The 21,565-nt window shown below is 46.7% G+C and overlaps 1 pseudogene; it reads right to left on the bottom strand.

The window, feature by feature from the left end:
- Positions 1–21,565, bottom strand: part of LOC124016866 — a 184,846-nt pseudogene that overhangs the window by 16,696 nt on the left and 146,585 nt on the right.

The raw sequence follows: 21,565 nt of genomic DNA, 5'->3' as shown, positions 1-21,565 counted from the left end.
TTACCTGTTGGCCACTGGATGTTGTCCTGTACCAGTGTCTCTCTCATGGTTCCGTCCATGGCAGCAGTCTCAATCTTAGGGTGGTTTCCCCAGTCAGCCCAGTACATGGTCCTTACGGGTACACAGGGTCAACAACCGGTTAAATCTACTTTATGTACAATTGATTTGTCACTGTAAAACTCTTTCCATCTTGAATTATCATTTAAATACAGCATCAAAATAAGGATGTGTTTCAGTACTCAGGAATTCTCTTCCAGATCCATCTATTTCCACACTCCAGACTGCTCTCCCACCCCCACTGTCCGCCCCTCCCAAGGCAGACTCACCCTCTTTGGGGGTCCACTACGATGGCATAGGGCTCATCGATCATGCCGGATACAAGGGTCTTGCGGTGTTGGCCTGATATCTGGGCCACCTCGATCACATCCCGGCCAGAGTCTGTCCAGTAGATGTTCCCTGCCACCCAGTCCACGGCGATGCCACGGGGCATCTTCAGACCGGGGATCTGAACACAAGGAGAGGGGGAGAATGGGGAGTTAAATCATTGTGTGACACAGGGCATGGCACACAAGCAGTCAGACAGACACAGGGATACAGATGCACACACACTTACTTTTAAAAACCCAGCTCGGCTACAACTGATATCTGAGCTGCGCACGCACGCACGCACGCACGCACGCACGCACGCACGCACGCACACGCACACACACACACACACACACACACACACACACACACACACACACACACACACACACACACACACACACACACACACACACACACACACACACACACACACACACACACACACACACACACCTCCAGGTTGGTGACTCTGGAGTCACTCTGGCGGCAGTTGCTGTTAGGTGAGGAGGATGAGGATGGCAGCTCGTAGGAGGAGATTCTGCCCGTGTGCCAGTTGGTCCAGTAGAAGCGGTTGGTCTTGATGTGCAGGTCCATGGCGTCAATGCGCACGTTGGCATCGCCCTGGAAAGCCTGCTCGTAGCGCCAGTTGGGTATGCCGGGGTCCAGACTGCGGATCTCATTGTCGTCTGCGATGTAGAGCACCTGTCTCAGGTCTGGGAGGACACAGGAAGTGAGATCACAGGCTGAGCTAGGACATGACTTATAGTTAAGACTCACTGTTAGGTTCGAAACAGACTAAAAACTCAAAATGGGACGACTAGAAAAATCTCAAACCAAGTTTCTTCACCACCTCGGTCAAACAGCCGTTGTAGTGGGCCCCTCTATCCCAGAGGTTTCCTCTCACTTCATCTGTTCACTTCACCTCGAGCCCAGTTCCGCAGCTGGCCTGCCTTAAAGACTAACTAAACCGTTGCCCTTTGCCTCCCTCCTTAGGATCAGGATATGAACTTTCTGCACTTCCCTTTGTCTCACTCAGTACCTTTACATACACACATTTACTATCAACCCTTCATTGACCCAACATATACATTTCTTAAACATAAATACGTTCTAGTCTGGTAACATGAATAAGTATATTTCAAGCTAGAATCCAACAATACAATTTTCTTGTGTCGTTAAAAGCTACTTCGCGCACACACACACACACACACACACACACACACACACACACACACACACACACACACACACACACACACACACACACACACTTTAGACTATATAACCACACATCCTGACACAGGCTTCAAACAGACAAATTCAGAGAGGTTTCTAAAGACAGAGAAGCAGTGACTAACTGATTCACTGGTATTACTGATCCGAGCAGTACTCACTGTCAGCCTTGCAGCTGTCGTTGATCCTGGTGAAGTACTTGTGGCAGCTGCACTTGTGGGAGCCCTTGGTGTTGTTGCAGGTGTGGGAACACACTCCAAACTGCTTACACTCATTCTTATCTGAGAACAAACACCCAGCATAATAATTCAGGTTACAGATCACTAGACTACACCAGACGTTTAGTCATAACAGTAACAGAGTGTATTTGGACCAGTGCTGTGGTGCTACAATGTACCTTCACATCTGTTGTTGCCTGTGGTCTGGAAGCCAAGTTTGCAGGCGCAGAAGGCCTCAGAGCCGTTCACCACACAATGGGCCTCATCACCATCGCCACACACTGTCCTGTTACTGCGGCAGTCATTCAGGGCAGAGACTGAATAGGACGAGACAGGATAAAGAGTTAAACTTACAGACAATTGCATGTACACACAGAGACAGAGAGACAGACAGGACCGACACCACACGCACACTTCTCTTGCATGCTGAGATGACACACACCTTTCTTGTTGCAGCCGATCTCGTCAGAGCCGTAGTCCTCACAGTTGTTGAAGTAGTCACAGCGCAGGTTGGAGCTGATGCAGCGGCCGTTGGAGCACTGGAACTCCTCCTTCTGACAGACTGGCGTGGTAGGACGAGTCTCTGGAGGTACAGGGGACATTGTTAAGTCCATAACCATCCAGTCAACTCCACAACTCTCTACCACTAGAAACAAACTCACGGCAGTTGATCTCATCACTGTTGTCCCCGCAGTTGTCAACACTGTCACAGCGCCTGGCTAATGGCAGGCAGACACGGTCGTTGTGGCAGCGGAACTGCCTTGTGGGAGGGCACTGGAATTTCGCTGAGGGATAGAAAGCGAGTTAGAGGCGGAGAGCAGAGATGACAGGTGTTAGGTAGGAGTTGAAAGATCCTCAGGGACCATGTTCTGTTATTGATGTCAGGGGTAATGGTGGGCTCACTGCAATCATCTGGGTTCTCATCAGAGTTGTCTCCACAGTCGTCTTCTCCGTCACACTTCCAGGCCAGGGGTTTACACAGAGTGTTGTTACACTGGAATCCATCCAGGGGGCAGTGTCTACCCACTGAGACAAAAGAGAGAGAGTTACTTTTCTCTATGAAGTACATACCCACATCTTGTACTTAATGAACATCATAAGTACAGTACAATAATGTTTGTGTATAATGAATGAATGTTGTATTTTCATGTAAAATCTCCAGTTAGCAACCATTCCCTTTTATAGGATTAACTGACACAAACAAACATTACAATTTTGTATTTTTTTATTTTACTAGGCAGGTCAGTTAATAAGAACACATTCTTATTTTCAATGACGGCCTAGGAACAGTGGGCTAACTGCCTGTTCAGGGGCAGAACAACATATTCGTACCTTGTCAGCTCTGGGATTTGAACTTGCAACCTTTCGATTACTAGTCCAATGCTATAACCACTAGGCTACCCTGCCACCCCGGACTGTATGGATGGACAATAATTCAGTGATAATTCTCCAGTGTAAGTGTTTGTGTGTGAAACTCACCTCCGATGTCACACTTCTCCTCGTCACTGCCGTCCATACAGTCAGGGTCTGCGTCACAGCACCAGCGGTTGGGGATACAGTGACTGTTCTTACACTGGAACTGATCACTGTCACACTTCACATCACAGCCGTTCTGCAACAGGACATTATTATTATTATCATCATATCACTCTGATTCAGAAGAGTTATGGTTAAATGCAGAGGACTCATTTTGGTTGAATGCAGTCAGTTGTGCAACTGACTAGGTTTGCCCCTTTCCCTTAATATGTTACTCTAATAACAATGCCATTCATGTGTAAAGGAACAAACCTCTATAGTCCATTCATTGTGACAATGAGCTAGGACTTGTAGGATGGCAGTGATTATTCACATCACTAAGCTTTAACAAGAGGGCATGGAGCAGTGAGGGACTTTTCCCTTTCCATTCATTTGATGTGTGTAATTTTACACTATTTTCAATAATGGTTTGTGTCACTGTACCTCGTCTGATCCATCAGCACAGTCATGGTCTCCATCACACGTCCACCTCCCGGCGATGCAGCGACCGTTTGTACAGGAAAACTCACTCTCTGAACACTGCCTCGGCACTGGAGGGAGAGAGGAGATGTGAGGAGAGGGGGAGGAGGGGAGATGAAGGGTTGTGGGAAAGAATAAGAACTTCCAGACACAGACATATCACAGAAAGTCATGAGGGTAAATGGCTGTAACGATGTCAACAATTACAGACCAGTATCCCTTCTTTCTTTTCTCTCCAAAACTCTTGAACGTGCCGTCCTTGGCCAGCTCTCCCGCTATCTCTCTCTGAATGACCTTCTTGATCCAAATCAGTCAGGTTTCAAGACTAGTCATTCAACTGAGACTGCTCTCCTCTGTATCACGGAGGCGCTCCGCACTGCTAAAGCTAACTCTCTCTCCTCTGCTCTCATCCTTCTAGATCTATCGGCTGCCTTCGATACTGTGAACCATCAGATCCTCCTCTCCACCCTCTCAGAGTTGGGCATCTCCGGCGCGGCCCACGCTTGGATTGCGTCCTACCTGACAGGTCGCTCCTACCAGGTGGCGTGGCGAGAATCTGTCTCCTCACCACGCGCTCTCACCACTGGTGTCCCCCAGGGCTCTGTTCTAGGCCCTCTCCTATTCTCGCTATACACCAAGTCACTTGGCTCTGTCATAACCTCACATGGTCTCTCCTATCATTGCTATGCAGACGACACACAACTAATCTTCTCCTTTCCCCCTTCTGATGACCAGGTGGCGAATCGCATCTCTGCATGTCTGGCAGACATATCAGTGTGGATGAGGGATCACCACCTCAAGCTGAACCTCGGCAAGACGGAGCTGCTCTTCCTCCCGGGGAAGGACTGCCCGTTCCATGATCTCGCCATCACGGTTGACAACTCCATTGTGTCCTCCTCCCAGAGCGCTAAGAACCTTGGTGTGATCCTGGACAACACCCTGTCGTTCTCAACCAACATCAAGGCGGTGGCCCGTTCCTGTAGGTTCATGCTCTACAACATCCGCAGAGTACGACCCTGCCTCACACAGGAAGCGGCGCAGGTCCTAATCCAGGCACTTGTCATCTCCCGTCTGGATTACTGCAACTCGCTGTTGGCTGGGCTCCCTGCCTGTGCCATTAAACCCCTTCAACTCATCCAGAACGCCGCAGCCCGTCTGGTGTTCAACCTTCCCAAGTTCTCTCACGTCACCCCGCTCCTCCGTTCTCTCCACTGGCTTCCAGTTGAAGCTCGCATCCGCTACAAGACCATGGTGCTTGCCTACGGATCTGTGAGGGGAACGGCACCTCAGTACCTCCAGGCTCTGATCAGGCCCTACACCCAAACAAGGGCACTGCGTTCATCCACCTCTGGCCTGCTCGCCTCCCTACCACTGAGGAAGTACAGCTCCCGCTCAGCCCAGTCAAAACTGTTCGCTGCTCTGGCCCCCCAATGGTGGAACAAACTCCCTCACGACGCCAGGACAGCGGAGTCAATCACCACCTTCCGGAGACACCTGAAACCCCACCTCTTTAAGGAATACCTAGGATAGGATAAGTATTCCCTCTCACCCCCCCCCTTAAAAGATTTAGATGCACTATTGTAAACCACTGGATGTCATAAGGTGAATGCACCAATTTGTAAGTCGCTCTGGATAAGAGCGTCTGCTAAATGACTTAAATGTAATGTAAATGTAATGGGGAAAAGACTGGTAAAGGGACAAGTGAAGGATTGGGGAATGGGAGTACAATGGGTCACATGGTACAGCAGGGGTCTAGAAGGCTAGTAGGATTGAGGAATGGGGATGGGAGTACAATGGGTCACATGGTACAGCAGGGGTCTAGAAGGCTAGTAGGATTGGACAGGATCTTGGAATCTGGATAGAGTAAGTCCACTCTTTAAGATACGAGGCAGGGAGGATAGTTACTTTTTAAATGTTTTGTATATCTATTTTTGCTGATGGGTATAGGAGGGATAGTTACTGTAGGAAGGTTGGGGGTTTTGGGGTGTTCTTGCTGATAGTGAAGAGACCTACCGCTAACCCACGTCAACAGGCCAGTGTGAAATGCAGAATAAACATGAGATGAGGTGTGCTAATGGTCACAAAGTAAATCAAAGCAAATCTTGACCGTGCAGTTGAGAGAGCACACATACACAATCAACTATTTATCCTTTACAAACTATTAAATGATCTGTTAATGGGAACCTATGTGGCTGAAACCATTCAGTGAAAGAAGGTCTGTCCAGATGAAGGCAGATGTACTATACACATATTCTGTAGCTCTTATCTACCCACAATGATAAGGGACATGAGGCAGGAACACTAGCGATAGTCCTGGCCTCAAATACATGAAGGGGAGCCTAAAGGCAGGATAGATGGGACCTACCACATTTGTCCTCATCAGAGTGGTCTCCACAGTCGTTGTCATAGTCACACTGCCATCGACCAGGGACACAACGGTTGTTCTTACAGCGGAACTGGTACGGCTCACACGTCCTCTCTTCTGAGGACACAACAAACACCGTCAGAGTAGGGAGGAATTATAGCAGATATTGTAATAATAGACAATTATGTAAAACACAGAACACAAAAGATGCTTGGGAATCTCTCCATTCCTTTCGGTCCCCCCCCCCCCATCACTCCTGCGTCTTTTTGTCTCTACCCCATCCCTCACCACACTCCTCCTTGGGTTCGTCTGATCCGTCTCCACAGTCATCCTCTCCGTCACACTTCCATCGGGCCGGGATGCAGCGACCAGAGTCCTTACAGCGGAACTCATCCACGCCACATGTCATCTGGGCTGGGGAGCGAGGGGGAGCGAGAGATATCGGGGGGGTGTTAGATATCATAGAATAAAATCAGGGAGGTAGAAAGAGGGAGGGACAGTGGTCAAAAACTGTAGAGAAGATGTTGCAAATTTACAACAAATTTCCTGCAATTGTACATATTTTTCCATAGTGTGGAAAGAACTGATTGTATATTTTAATAAGATATCTGATTCAACCGTAAACTACAAGTTTAGATAGCTTGCTAGACTAATTTACTACTAAAAAAGATATATATAGCTGGCAAGGGCTAATTGAGTGACTGATATAAGAGAAAAACTGCACAACCAAATTTCTAAATTGCACCTAGTGTATTGTACTATTCTAACTCTCAACAGTAAGTCCATCCGGACCTTTGCCACATTTTCATGACCGGACCTTCTTAAATAGTACTCAAATTCACCTGGTATAAAAATAAATAAGGAAGAGGAATCAAGGAGAAGGGAGAAAAAGAGTGATGTTAGATGTCACAGTAGACTGGGTCCTTACTGCAGTTGGCAGGCTCATCAGATCCATCCACACAGTCATTGTCCCTGTCACACACCCAGACACGAGGGATACAGCGCTTGGTGATGGCACACTGGAACTGGTTAGGAGCACACGTCACATCCGCTACGGGGGACAGAAGAGAAGAGACAGTCACTTACCAATATCCGTACATGATGCATGGCTTTTTCTCCTAGTCTCCAAGTCTTTGTAAGCATAGATTTTAAATAATTATACATTTAATTTCAATGTGCGTAGAACATATAGTTTGAAACGAACACGAAACCCTGATGTAAAAAGACTAGAAGTTGGTGCAGTACACTACAGCTTGGATGTCCTCCTCATTCATGGTTAAAGCAAAACAAACCCCATGACTGAACCTGAAGTGGATCTCTGATGGATTGTCTGGGGCCAAGTTAACCTCCCCTTTCATGTAAGAAAGTCATCATCCTTTTAGGGAAAGAGGGAATTCATCATGCTTTTAGGGATATCATTTTGTACATGTATTAAATTGCGAGTTTGACCAATTCCAATCCCTCGCTCAGGGTCCTCCCCATGATACGTTTTCTGAAGAAGGACTGAGAAGCTCAGTTAAAGTAACACTACATGACCAAACATATGTTGACACCTGCTCGTCAAACATCTCCTTCCAAAACCATGGGCTTAATATGGGGTTGGACCCCCCTTTGCTGCTATAACAGCATCTACTCTTCTGGGAAGTCTTTCCACTAGATGTTTGAACATTGCTGCGGGGACTTGCTTCCATTCAACCACAACAGCATTAGTGAGAGCAAGAGCAATCCCATTCTGTGAGCTTGTGTGGCCTACAACTTTGTGGCTGAGCCATTGTTGCTCCTTAGATGTTTCCACTTTACAATAACATCACTTACAATTGACTGAGGCAGCTGTAGCAGGGCAAAAATGTCACAAACTGACTTGTTGGAAAGGTTGCATCCTACGACAGTGCCATGTTGACAGTCACTGAGCTCTTCAGTAAGGTCGTTCTACTGCCAATATTTGTCTATCAAGATTGCATGGCTATGTGCTCGATTTATACCCCTGTCAGCATACATACATAAAAAATATATATGGGGGGATAATTACATTGATGGAAGCTACAATCCGCAATATTAAAACTGATCTACCCCCTAAAAATGAGAACACAACCTCTCCAGAATCCATATGACGGAAATCCGTTGCAGTGAAGGAGAACTTTAACACCTGTACATATTCCCTCTCTTTAACCTCTTCATACTAGTCAATACTATAGTCAAGGCAGTCTACTCACGACACTCTTTCTCGTCCTCTCCCTCTCCACAGTTGTCCTGGCCGTTACAGCGGAAGATCCCAGGGATACAGCGGCTGGGGTGGCTACACTTAAACTGACTGGGCAGACACACGTGGATGTCACAGTTGGCCTCGTCAGAGTTGTCCTGGCAGTCGTTGTCTCCGTCACAGATGTAGGCTGGGTTAGTACAGATGCCTGTACCACACTGGAACTGGCCGGGCCTGCACTTGAACTCAGCTACAGGGGATACCAATACAACATCAGTCAACCAGGATTTTAGTACAGTGCAGCTACGATAGTTAGTGTTCATGGACTAGGACTGTCTGTCACTCACGGCATTCCGCAGGCTCGTCTGACCGGTCCCCACAATCATCCTCTGTGTCACACTTCCACCAGAACGGAATGCACTTGTCGTTCTTACACACAAACTGCAGAGAAAGAGAGAAGAAGAGACAGATCGAGAATGGGAAAAGCAAGAGGGACCGAGGAAGAAAGAGATGGTGGAGGAAGAGATGGTGGATTACTGTATGCCTCGCTGTATGTCTCTCTCAAATGTCAATATGCCTTGTATACTGTTGCTCAGGTTAGTGATAGAGGAAAATATAGTTTAGATGATCAATTATGTATACTTTAATGATTAGAACCATTCATGCTAATACTATTATGTTATGATTTGAAACGTATGGGTTCTTAATTGTACTGTTACTAAAAATGTAAGCAGAAATTAATTGTGTCTGTGTCTCCTGGGAAAGTTGAGGAAGGAGGGATAAGATAGGTTTTCAAACAGATAAGAATGTTTTGGTTGGATTCCATTAGCAGAGAGAAGTATATCCTTTAGACAGGTTGGAATGTAGTTTATGTGGGGAGTGAAACTATCTCCAGGACCGAATACTACGCCATTGTAATGCTGGGAGAGGGTGTGAAACTGATGACGTCATTTTATGTCTTCTTTCTTTTAAAATGTAATGTTCTTTGTATTTTGGGTCAGTACTCATCAAGAATAAATGCTGAACTTGTTTTTTAAGACTGGTCTCTTGCTAATTCATGCAAATGATAAACTTACAACTTATCATGAATTAGAAATGAGTGCGAATTTAATTGGTTTTGGCAATAAAACATAAGGGAATTTAAAATTCCTCTATCAATTAGTTATCATTGTTTTAGTTCACAATGGAGCCCCTAGTCCCACTCCTCATACCCCTGATACCTCCTTTGTCCCACCTCCCACATATGCGGTGACCTCACTCATTTACAACCAGCATGTCCAGAGATAAAACCTCTCTCATCATCACCCAGTGCCTGGGCTTACCTCCACCGTACCCGCACCCCACCATACCCCTGTCTGCACATTATGCCGTGAATATATTATACCATGCCCAGAAACCTGCTCCTCTTATTCTCTGTCCCCAACGCTCTAGGTGACCACTTTTGATAGCCTTTAGCCGCACCCTCATACTACTCTGTCTCTGTTCCGCGGGTGATGTGGAGGTAAACCCAGGCCCTGCATGTCCCCAGGCACCCTCATTTGTTGACTTCTGTGATCGAAAAAGCCTTGGTTTCATGCATGTCAACATCAGAAGCCTCCTCCCTAAGTTTGTTTTACTCATTGCTTTAGCACACTCTGCTAACCCTGATGTCCTTGCCGTGTCTGAATCCTGGCTCAGGAAGGCCACCAAAAATTCAGAGATTTCCATACCAAACTATAACATCTTCCGTCAAGATAGAACTGCCAAAGGGGGAGGAGTTGCAGTCTACTGCAGAGATATCCTGCAAAGTAATGTCATACTTTCCAGGTCCATACCCAAACAGTTCGAACTACTAATTCTGAAAATTACTCTCTCCAGAAATAAGTCTCTCACTGTTGCCGCCTGCTACCGACCCCCCCTCAGCTCCCAGCTGTGCCCTGGACACCGTTTGTGAATTGATTGCCCCCCCATCTAGCTTCAGAGTTTGTTCTGTTAGGTGACCTAAACTGGGATATGCTTAACACCCCGGCAGTCCTACAATCTAAGCTAGATGCCCTCAATCTCACACAAATCATCAAGGAACCCACCAGGTACAACCCTAACTCTGTTAGCCCGGTTCCTCTCTAGGTTTCTTCCTAGGTTTTGGCCTTTCTAGGGAGTTTTTCCTAGCCACCGTGCTTTTACACCTGCATTGTTTGCTGTTTGGGGTTTTAGGCTGGGTTTCTGTACAGCACTTTGAGATATCAGCTGATGTACGAAGGGCTATATAAATAAATTTGATTTGATTTGATTTGATTTGTAAGCAAGGGCACCCTCATAGACGTCATCCTGACCAACTGGCCCTCCAAATACACCTCCGCTGTCTTCAACCAGGATCTCAGCGACCACTGCCTCATTGCCTGTATCCACTACGGTGCCGCAGTCAAACGACCACTCCTCATCACTGTCAAACACTCCCTAAAACACTTCTGTGAGCAGGCCTTTCTAATCGACCTGGCCCGGGTATCCTGGAAGGACATTGACCAATTACTTTGCAGACAGAGTTCAGTGTGTCAAATCGGAGGGCATGCTGTCCGGTCCTCTGGCAGTCTCTATGGGGGTGCCACAGGGTTCAATTCTCGGGCCGACTCTTTTCTCTGTATATATCAATGATGTTGGTCTTGCTGCGGGCTATTCCCTGATCCACCTCTACGCAGACGACACCTTTCTATATACTTTCAGCCCGTCGTTGGACACTGTGCCATCTAACCTCCAAACGAGCTTCAATGCCATACAACACTCCTTCCGTGGCCTCCAACTGCTCTTAAACACTAGTAAAACCAAATGCATGCTTTTCAACCGATCGCTGCCTGCACCCGCATGCCCAACTAGCATCACCACACTGGATGGTTCTGACCTTGAATATGTGGACACCTATAAGTACCTAGGTGTCTGGCTAGACTGCAAACTCTCCTTCCAGACCCATATCAAACATCTCCAATCGAAAATCAAATCAAGAGTCGGCTTTCTATTCCACAACAAAGCCTCCTTCAATCACGCTGCCAAGCTTACCCTAGTAAAACTGACTATCCTACCGATCCTCGACTTCGGCGATGTCATCTACAAAATCGCTTCCAACACTCTACTCAGCAAACTGGATGCCGTTTATCACAGTGCCATCCGTTTTGTCACTAAAGCACCTTATACTACCCACCACTGCGACTTGTATGCTCTAGTCGGCTGGCCCTCGCTACATATTCGTCGCCAGACCCACTGGCTCCAGGTCATCTACAAGGCCATGCTAGGTAAAGCTCCGCCTTATCTCAGTTCACTGGTCACGATGGCAACACCCATCCGTAGCACGCGCTCCAGCAGGTGTATCTCACTGATCATCCCTAAAGCCAACACCTCATTCGGTCGCCTTTCGAACAAATTGCAAAAATCGCTGAAGTTGGAGACTTTCATCTCCCTCACCAACTTCAAACATCAGCTATCTGAGCAGCTAACCGATCGCTGCAGCTGTACATAATCTATTGGTAAATAGCCCACCCATTTTCACATACCTCATCCCCACAGTTTTTATTTATTTAATTTTCTGCTCTTTTGCACACCAATATCTCTACCTGTACATGATCATCTGATCATGTATCACTCCAGTGTTAATCTGCAATATTGTAATTATTCGCCTACATCCTCATGCCTTTTGCACACATTGTATATAGACTCCCCTTTTTTTCTACTGTGTTATTGACTTGTTAATTGTTTACTCTATGTGTAACTGTGTTGTCTGTTCACACTGCTATGCTTTATCTTGGCCAGGTCGCAGTTGCAAATGAGAACTTGTTCTCAACTAGCCTACCTGGTTAAATAAAGGTGAAATAAAAAAAATAAAAAAGCGAAGAGACGGATAGAGAATGGGAAAGGCAAGAGGGACCGAGGAAGAAAGAGACGGTGGAGGAAGAGAGGAAAGATTCTTTCTGAGCACAACACACAGCTAAGAGACAAGTTGGTTAAACTCACCTGGCTGGCGGTGCAGTTGGACATACACTGCCTCCCATCACTAGCCAGGTAGAAGTTAGTGGGACAGGCACACTTGTATCCCCCACCAGGCGACAGCAGGCACAGGTTACTGCATCCTCCGTTGTTTGTCTGACACAGGTGGTTGGCCACTATGGGTTAACCAAACACACACACACACACACACACACACACACACACACACACACACACACACACATAATAGGCCCAGGTCAGGGGAGTACAAGCACACGTCGATACATGACGAGGTGTTCAGGTGGCGGTAACAGCAGACTTACTCATACCCTCTTGCTGGTGGTAACAGTAGACTTACATTTACATTTAAGTCATTTAGCAGACGCTCTTATCCAGAGCGACTTACTCATACCCTCTGGCTGGCGGTAACAGTAGACTTACTCATACCCTCTGGCTGGCGGTAACAGTAGACTTACTCATACCCTCTGGCTGGAGGTAACAGTAGACTTACTCATACCCTCTGGCTGGAGGTAACAGTAGACTTACTCATACCCTCTGGCTGGCGGTAACAGTAGACTTACTCATACCCTCTGGCTGGCGGTAACAGTAGACTTACTCATACCCTCTGGCTGGAGGTAACAGTAGACTTACTCATACCCTCTGGCTGGAGGTAACAGTAGACTTACTCATACCCTCTGGCTGGCGGTAACAGTAGACTTACTCATACCCTCTGACTGGCGGTAACAGTAGACTTACTCATACCCTCTGGCTGGCGGTAAGGGTGGTAGATGTGGACGTCCATGGGCCGGTGGAGCGTGCTGATCAGCATGGTCTTGTTGGTGCCCTGGGTCTTGTGACACCTGTTGATGGACTTGGTCTCCCAGTCGGTCCAGTAGATGTACTCCTCAAACAGAGTCATGGCAAAGATGTGGGGGATGTCCTGGCGCAGCACTGCAGGGTGGGGAAACACACAGAGAAACAGACACGTCAGAAACAAGCAGCAAGTCTGCCAACAGTGATGTATTTACTGATGAGAATGTGTGGTGTATGTGAGTTCTGTTTAATGTGTGTGTTGTAATATCAATACATGTATCAAAAGATGTGTATGATATTGTGTGTGAGACAGAGTGTGTTACCAGTGTGTCTGTTGGTTCCGTCCAGGCTGGCGAACTCTATGTAGTCCTCTCTGGCATCGGCCCAGTAGATGCGGTCATTGATGAAGTCCATAGTGAGGCCGTTGGGCCAGGTGATCCTGTCCTCTACAATCACAGTCCTGTTGGAGCCGTCCATCCCTATCCTCCCTATGTGGGGGTTGTCACCCCAGTCTGACCAGTATAGGTACCCGGTAGGGACACAGCTCAGTGTGAGGCTTCAGAACCACTCAGAACACCCATGCGAGTAGTCATAATATCACATTAAATGTTCAGCAAAGTGAGGATCAATGCCATTCTCTCTTGTACTAAAATAATCAACCCTATATACTCAACATTTGAAACTCTACAGTCAATATTTGAGCAGCGCTCATCAATGAGAAAATATTAAAGGAATTTAACCAGTTCCCGCTTCTTATTTGTAGTTATGTTTATGTTCATACCCGCTTCGTACGTCGACCGCCACAGCGCGTGGTTCCCTCAGACCGGTGTTGACCAGGACCATCCGGTAGGCCCCAGTCAGCTTGGACACCTCAATGGTGTCCCGCCCCTTGTCACACCAGTACAGGTTCCCTCCCACCCAATCAACAGCTAGACCATCAGGGTTGCTGAGAGATGTGCGGTGAAGGACCTTCCAAAGAGCCAATCAGAAGTCCTGGTTAAGTTCCTTTCGACCAAATGTACCAATCAAATGTTGTATATTTCTAAGACGTCAAAAAGGTAATGGGCCCAAACTGACCTGCACATTGCTGCCATTGATGTGCATGCGTCGTATCATGCTGCCCTGAGTGGTCACGTCGGTCCAGTAGATCATCTGTTGTCTGTAGTCGAAGTCCAGCGCCACGGCATTGTTCAGACCCTAATGCAGATACACACAATGGGAGAGAAGTGATCAATTTAACGTGATGGTCAAAGGGTGCAATGGTTTATTTTAATCTGTTTGTAAGTCTAAGAGGTGTTGAGGCTTCAGTCTCACCTGTTTGAGCAGGGTGTAGTTGGAACCTTCCAGGTTGAGTTTCCTCAAGTAGTAACGATTGGCAAAGATCAGGAAGGGCTCCTCCTCTGGACAAAATATATATTTTTATGTAGATTAGGTCAACAAGCACAAACTGAGTCCCTATTCACCCATGCATGCAGCTTATTCATTAAGATGTGGTTGGTTCCGTGGGTAGACCTCTATGGTGCAACCAACATACACCCCTTCAGATCTTAAACCCCCCATACACCCCTTCAGAGCTTAAACCCCCCATACACCCCTTCAGAGCTTAAACCCCTCCATACACCCCTTCAGAGCTTAAACCCCCCATACACCCCTTCAGAGCTTAAACCCCCCATACACCCCTTCAGAGCTTAAACCCCTCATACACCCCTTCAGATCTTAAACCCCTCCATACACCCCTTCAGAGCTTAAACCCCCCATACACCCCTTCAGAGCTTAAACCCCCATACACCCCTTCAGAGCTTAAACCCCCATACACCCCTTCAGAGCTTAAACCCCCATACACCCCTTCAGAGCTTAAACCCCCATACACCCCTTCAGAGCTTAAACCCCCATACACCCCTACAGAGCTTAAACCCCCATACACCCCTTCAGAGCTTAAACCCTCCATACACCCCTTCAGAGCTTAACCCTCCATACACCCCTTCAGAGCTTAACCCTCCATACACCCCTTCAGAGCTTAACCCTCCATACACCCCTTCAGAGCTTAACCCTCCATACACCCCTTCAGAGCGTAACCCCGCATGCACCCCATACACCCCTTCAGATCTTAACCTCCTATTTCACCCCTCTAGGTCTTAACCCCCTATACACCCCATCAGAACTTAATCCCCCCATACAACCCATCAGATCTTAACCCCCACATACACCCCTTCAGATCTTCACCCCACATACAGTGGGGCAAAAAAAAGTATTTAGTCAGCCGACAATTGTGCAAGTTCTCCCACTTAAAAAGATGAGGCCTGTAATTTTCATCATAGGTACACTTCAACTATGGCAGACAAAATTAGGGGGGGAAAAAATCCAGAGAATCACATTGTAGGATTTTAAATGAATTTATTTGCAAATTATGGTGGAAAATAAGTATTTGGTCAATAACAAAAGTTTCTCAATACTTTGTTATATACGCTTTATTTGGCAATGACAGAGGTCAAACGTTTTCTGTAAGTCTTCACAAGGTTTTCACACACCGTTGCTGGTGTTTTGGCCCATTCCTCCATGCAGATCTCCTCTAGAGCAGTGATGTTTTGGGGCTGTTGCTGGGCAACACGGACTTTCAACCCCCTCCAAAGATGTTCTATGGGGTTGAGATCTGGAGACTGGCTAGGCCACTCCAGGACCTTGAAATGCTTCTTACGAAGCCACTCCTTCGTTGCCCGGGCGGTGTGTTTGGGATCATCATTGTCATGCTGAAAGACCCGGCCATGTTTCATCTTCAATGCCCTTACTGATGGAAGGAGGTTTTCACTCAAAATCTCACGATACATGGCCCCATTCCTTCTTTCCTTTACACGGATCAGTCGTCCTGGTCCCTTTGCAGAAAAACAGCCCCAAAGCATGATGTTTCCACCCCCATGCTTCACAGCAGGTATGGTGTTCTTCGGATGCAACTCAACATTCTTTGTCCTCCAAACACAACGAGTTAAATTTTACCAAAAAGTTATATTTTGGTTTCATCTGACCATATGACATTCTCCCAATCTTCTTCTGGATCATCCAAATGCTCTCTAGCAAACTTCAGACGGGCCTGGACATGTACTGGCTTAAGCAGGGGGGACACGTCTGGCACTGCAGGATTTGAGTCCCTGGCGGCGTAGTGTGTTACTGATGGTAGGCTTTGTTACTTTGGTCCCAGCTCTCTGCTGGTCATTCACTAGGTCCCCTCGTGTGGTTCTGGGATTTTCCACCATAATTCGCAAATAAATTCATAAAAAATCCTACAATGTGATTTTCTGGATTGTATTTTTCTTGTTTTGTCTGTCATAGTTGAAGTGTACCTAATTACAGGCCTCATCTTTTTAAGTGGGAGAACTTGCACAACTGGTGGCTGACTAAATACTTTTTTGCCCCACTGTGCACCCCTTCAGATCTTAACCCCACATACACCCCTCTCCCTCCAGGTCTTACCGGAGGTGGACTTGCAGATGGTGGGGTTGCTGGGGCTGAGCTGGAAGCCCTCCACACAGAGACAGTGGAAGGATCCGCGGGTGTTGATGCAGCGCTGGGTGCAGGGGTAGCTGGTCGTACACTCGTCTATGTCCACGCACGTCTTCCCATCATCCTTCAGACGGAAGCCAGGATGGCATCTGCACTGCACAGTCACACAGGAGTGGAGAGGACAGGTAAGGCTGTGTGTACTAATTCACAGTTGTTAACCTTTCGGTCAAAAATTGTGACATAGTTAACAGTATAAATCGTAACAACAAATAGGTGCATCCTTACCTTGAAGCCTATCTTGAGGTCCTCACAGAGCTGAGAGCAGCCACTGAGCTTGCTGTTCAGACACTCATTGATGAAGCAGTTGAGCTCGTCAGTGCCGTCACCGCAGTCATCGTTACGGTCACACAGCAGCGTCTCGTTGACACAGTTCCCGTTGCCACAGGCGTACGCTGTGTCATTACACTTCTTCTCTGTTTCGGGGAGAGGGGTTGGAGGAGAGGTGGAAGGACGGTCAGTCAGAAGGAGAATGAATAGTGAGTGAATATCTAAGGAAGAGGGGACTTGGTCTACATCTGATTTAGCAATTTAGCAGAGATTTAGTAAATCCCTTAAAATCCCTTGCAAATAGTGGACTGAGAAGGAGATATCTTAGCCCCTAGAGCAAATAGACAGTAAGCACCATCTGTGTGTGTGTGTATATGTGTCTTTCTAACCTGGGCCGTTGCAGCGGGGGTTTTTAGGGGCTTCGTCAGATTGGTCGTGACAGTCGAACTCTCCGTCACACTCCCAGGAGCTCTGGAGGAGGCAACGGCCGTTGGCACAACGGAACTCATTGGGCCCACACTTAGGGTACTCTGGAAGGACAAAGATTAGGATACTTCCTATGATAACAACAGTTAATTCACTCATAGGGTAACTAAGGAGAATGCAGAGGTTACTTAATACGATAAAAACAGAACATTCACTCTAAATGTTAAAGACTAGAAATGATCATATATTAGACAGGTTACACTGGGACAACGAGAGTCAAGGGTCAAGAGTCAACTCACCACACTCCAGGAACTCGTCAGAGCTGTCACTGCAGTCATTGTCATGGTCACACACAAAGTGCTTGGGGATGCACTGTCTGTTTTGGCACATGAACTCATTCTCATCACAGGTGTTGTTGAACACTGACACACAGACAGACGGAGGGACAGTCAGTCAGTCAATAAGGACCTGCATTATGAAAATAATCTGTATAACAAGTAATGATTTAATGATGATTTGCACAAGACTTCGCATAGGACATACTTCCATAGGTAAGCATCGATCAGGTATCAGTAATAATCCATTCCTCGGACTGATCCACCACTCACCACATCCAGCCTTGACACTCTCATCCACCCCGTCAGGACAGTCCTTGTCCCCGTCACACTTCCAGTGCTGGGGAACACACACATGAGAGCCAGGACACCGGAAGGCATGTGGACTACATGTCTTATTCTCTGTCAGGAAAGAGGCAAGTGGGGAGACAGAATAGTTTTGAGTGCATTTGTTTTAGTCTAGTATTTCCACTCTGCCTATTTCCACATAAGTGTCCTCCCTGTTTAATAGTGAGAGGTTGCGTGTGTGACGTGAATGACACTCACTGCACTTGCCGTCCTCGTCAGTCCCGTCACCACAGTCGTCAGCGCCGTCACATACCCAGCGGTTGGGGATACAGCGGTGGTTACCGCACTGAAACTGGCTGGCCGAGCAAAACTTATCTAAAGGAAAGAGCACGAGCAGAGGGCGGTGTGATGGAGAGAAAGACCATCAGAAATGGCTGAATATTAGCAGTGAATCCAGTAAAATGGCAGCTGAGTTGAACTGACCACAGTGGGCCTCGTCAGCGCCATTCTCACAGTCGTTCTCCTTGTCACAGGTCCAGCTCATAGGGATACAGCGACCACTGGGACACGCAAAGAATGGAGCAGAGCACTTGGTCTTCCTCTGGTCTGTTTGACAAACAGACAGTGGTTAATATAGTAATATTAAAGTAGATTGGCACTAAATAAAGAGATGTATGAAACACACGGCAAGAGTAGCATGTTTGTAATAGATTGGCATGTTTGTCTTGTTTACTGAAAGTTATATTTTTCTAATTTTTCAGTAATATAATGTCTTCAGTCCCTCTTTACTTTTCATACTTATCTTGTATTTGAAAGAGTTTAATAGATGCAACACATGCTGTTTGTTAATGGCTGTGTTTTCTCTTTCAGGCTGATACAGAGAGACTCATCTATGCTTGTATTACAAAGCAGGCTTGACTACTGTAATGCTCTCCTGTCTGGTCTACACAAGAAAGCCATTGGTCAACTGCAAAACATACAGAATTCTGCAGCACGGGTACTGACCAAGACCAGAGAGCACACATTACACCGGTTTCAAGGTCTCTGCATTGGCTGCCTGTGAGTTTTAGAATTCATTATAAGATTATTCTATTGGTTTTTAAATCAATCCACGATTGTGCACCCCAATACATGTCAGACATGCTTTTAAGTTATGTATCCAGTAGATCCCTCAGGTCCTCTGCCACTGACCTTTTAACTATCTCAAAGCCTAAGACCAAGAGGCAGCCTTTAGTTATTATGCCCCCAGAATAGCCTCCCAGAGAGAACATGAGGCTGGCTTAAACTGTAGACATATTTAAAACATCTTTTTAGCCCTGCTTTTCCTTAGTGTGCTTATTAGTCATTCAGTTTTTGTCATTGTTTTTTAAAATATTATCTTTGTTGTGTAGTAAATATTTCAGCTTTTATTTTCATTTTTTTTTATTAGTTTTTTCCTGTGAAGAACATTGTGTTGCATTCCATGTCTGAAATGTGCTGTATAAATAAAGCTTGATTTGATTTAGAAGAATGTTTGTGTTTTAATGTACACTCTTGAGTCCAGAAGGACAACACCCAGGAAACCTTTTAGATCTTGCAGTTCATTGTGTGTGTGTTTAAGTGTCTATCTTTGTGTGGGTGTGTGTGTGCATGCGACCACATGTGTATGCTCACCTGGGCAGTTCCTCTCGTCAGAGTAGTCTCCACAGTCGTTGGCTCCGTCACACACCCAGAAGGGGGCGTAACAGAGGCTGGTGAACTCACACTTCTGGAAGATCATCATCAGCTGGAACAGTCAGTGGCTGCAGAACAGAGGGCAAAGGTTAAACAGTGAGTCTTGTAAAGTCAGTCTAAAAACAAATCTAGTTCACTAGCTTCAGCATCATATCTAACTAAGGTTACATTATACATAGCAATCCCGACTGAGGTAGTCTATAGTTAAGTCTGGTTTAGAGTTACATTTGATGTTAGATTTAGTTGAGTCTAGTCTAAAGGTTAGTCTGTGATCTTTCATGATTTGAGAGTTCATGAGTCAAGAGTTAGGTCTGGGTTAGAGTTGAAACGATTCTTAGGTTTAGTTGAAACTAGGGTCTTAAGTTCGTCGGGCGTCCAAGGTGACTCACAGCAGATCATCTCATCACTGGCATCCTCACAGTCCACCACCTGGTTACACTTGCTTGAGTTGGTGATGCAGCGTCCGTCTCTACACTGAAACTGCTCTGCTGTGCACAGGGTGGCTGGAACACACACATGATACGCTGGTGAAATACTACACAAACATTTCCACAGAAAATCACCACAAACTAGCCCCCAGAGAGTACACTGCATGAGATAGCTAGCACTGCTTACTGTTGCAAAAGAGTTCGTCTGAGTTGTCCCCACAATCGTCCTGTTCGTTACACCAGGAGCTGTGTCCCACACAACGGCCGTTCACACACCGCCTGTAGCCCTTCTTACAAATACGGTTAGCTGGAGACGAGGGTCAGGAGAAAATAACATTAGAAACATTACATTATGCCTCCCGAGTGGCGCAGTGGTCTAAGGCACTGCATCGCAGTGTTGCCGCATCACTATAGCCTGGGGTTTGATCCCAGGCTGTGTCATTGCCGGCCATGACTGGGAGTCCCATAAGGCGGCAGGGTTAAGCAGGTGGGTGTTAAGATGTGCGGTTTGGCGGGTCATGTTTTGGAGGACGCACGACTCAACCTTCGCCTCTCCAGAGTCCATTGGAGAGTTGCAGCGATGAGACAAGATCGTAATATCATAATTGGGGAGAAAAAGTGGGTAAAATGTACATTATGGCTTATGTACTTATGTACTGTAAAGCAATTTCCCTGTCTCTCTCACTCACCGCAGTAGGACTGTTTCTCGTCTGACTTGTCCTTGCAGTGGGCCATGCCGTCACAGGTCAGGGTGTAGTTCACACAGTCTCCGTTCCCACACTCAAACTCATCTACACTGCTGCATGTGGTGTTTTGGGCTGAGAGCGATGGAGGGAGAGAGAGCGACAGAGAAAGAGACACTTAACTGCACCATCATAAAACAACATGGATTTAGTGCTGAACGTTCCAAAGTAGGTTTGAAACATGGGGGATTGGATTCTTTCATCATTAATGACGACAAAATGCTCTCATCCACTCTCCCCATGCACTACTGTAGTTCTCTCATTTCCTCATACCTTTCCCTATTCCCCGCTCTCGTTTCCTCATACCCTTCCCTATTCCCTCATACCCTCCCCTATTCCCTCATACCCTCCCCTATTCCCTCATACCCTCCCCTATTCACTCCCCTATTCCCTCATACACTCCCCTATTCCCTCATACACTCCCCTATTCCCTCATACACTCCCCTATTCCCTCATACACTCCCCTATTCCCTCATACACTCCCCTATTCCCTCATACACTCCCCTATTCCCTCATACACTCCCCTATTCCCTCATACACTCCCCTATTCCCTCATACACTCCCCTATTCCCTCATACACTCCCCTATTCCCTCAACCTTCCCTATTCCCTCAACCTTCCCTATTCCCTCAACCTTCCCTATTCCCTCAACCTTCCCTATTCCCTC

The sequence above is a fragment of the Oncorhynchus gorbuscha genome, linkage group LG03 (genome assembly GCF_021184085.1).
Source record: "Oncorhynchus gorbuscha isolate QuinsamMale2020 ecotype Even-year linkage group LG03, OgorEven_v1.0, whole genome shotgun sequence".
NCBI classification, from domain to species: Eukaryota; Metazoa; Chordata; class Actinopteri; order Salmoniformes; family Salmonidae; genus Oncorhynchus; species Oncorhynchus gorbuscha.
Note: the sequence above shows the minus strand (reverse complement) of the source record. Positions and strands in the feature narration are given on the sequence as shown.